Source organism: Tribolium madens, unplaced genomic scaffold (assembly GCF_015345945.1).
Source record: "Tribolium madens isolate multiple individuals breed KSU strain unplaced genomic scaffold, Tmad_KSU_1.1 Scaffold_71;HRSCAF=194;Tcas5.2_LG6, whole genome shotgun sequence".
Classification (NCBI taxonomy): Eukaryota; Metazoa; Arthropoda; class Insecta; order Coleoptera; family Tenebrionidae; genus Tribolium; species Tribolium madens.
In genome coordinates this window covers 808,306-809,567 of record NW_025401041.1, presented here as the reverse complement: position 1 = coordinate 809,567, position 1,262 = coordinate 808,306, and the positions used below count along the sequence as shown (strand labels likewise).

General features: G+C 51.2%; 1 pseudogene; it reads right to left on the bottom strand.

The window, feature by feature from the left end:
* Positions 1-368, bottom strand: part of LOC123009109 — a 9,413-nt pseudogene extending 9,045 nt beyond the window's left edge.
* Positions 369-1,262: the final 894 nt, after the last annotated feature.

The window sequence follows — 1,262 nt, the reverse complement described above, 5'->3', positions numbered from 1 at the left end:
CAAGCTGCAGAGGCATAGGTTACGGTTGGACGGATAACTGATCTATACAACAGAAGCTTGTTGTCGACTGACAACTTGCTTCGCCGGCATACGAGCGATCGAAGTAAACRAGAGGACATCTTACCCTTCGCAATAGCGTAGTCAAGATGGGGGCCAAAGGTTAACTTTTTGTCCAAAATGACTCCGAGATATTTTACCTGGTTGCACCAAGGAATATTCTCGTTGAACATTTGAACAGATCCAACGGGGCTGATTCWACGTCGTGCCACTAAAAGCGCTTTGCTTTTCTCGGGATTGACGTTGATCAACCAGTCTTTGCACCAGATTTCGATGCGGCCCGCGGCCTCCTGCAGGTAGCGGGTGGCCATGTGCGGTTGCTTCGATCTGGTGAGAATAGCGGTGTCGTCGGCGTATATTGCCAGTGTCGTACGATCAGTTTTTGGGATGTCGTGGGAAAAGATGGATTAAAGGAGGGGTGAAAGAACGGAGTCCTGGGGGACCCCGGCCTCCAAGTCCTGGGGCTCTGAAAGAGAGTTAGAAATTCTCACCTGGAAACGTCGTCCGCTGAGAAACGATCTGATCATTTGCACCATTGCAAGCGGTATGCCTGTTTGATMGAGCTTGTAAACAAGTCCGTCATGCCAGACCGCATCGAATGCTTTAGCAACGTCAAGAAACACAGCAGCAGTAACTTGCTTACGCTCGATACTGATGGAAGCGTGTTCTACGACTCGTAGTAGCTGATCAGTCGTTGAGTGTTTCGACCGGAAGCCGAATTGTTCGTCAGGGATGATGTGGCGCTTCTGTGTGAGTTTCTGAAGACGGAAATGGATGACARGTTCTGCGACCTTGCCCACAGCCGACAGCAAGCTGATTGGCCTGTGGTTTTGGGGAAACTTTGGGTCATTCCTCGGTTTCGGGATGAAGATGACCGTGGCGATTTTCCAGCGCTGTGGAAAATATCTGAAACTGAGCATAGRATTAAAAATACCTGTCAGTTCGACGATGACTTTCAGCGGGAGGTTCTTCAGAGCCCTGTTGCTGATTTCGTCTGGTCCTGATGCCTTCCGTTTTTTCAGTTTCCGGATCABTCCGGAAACTTCCTCGGGGGTTGTCGGGGTCAAGGGCACTTCCGGGTCTTCGGCGGCGATGGCCTCCACGTGGTTCTCGATCGCTTCGACGTGGTCCAGGTCCGCGTTTGCGAGATTGAGAGAGCATTGCCTGCTCAAACTCCACGCAAACGCTTCGGCTTTCTCCTCGTC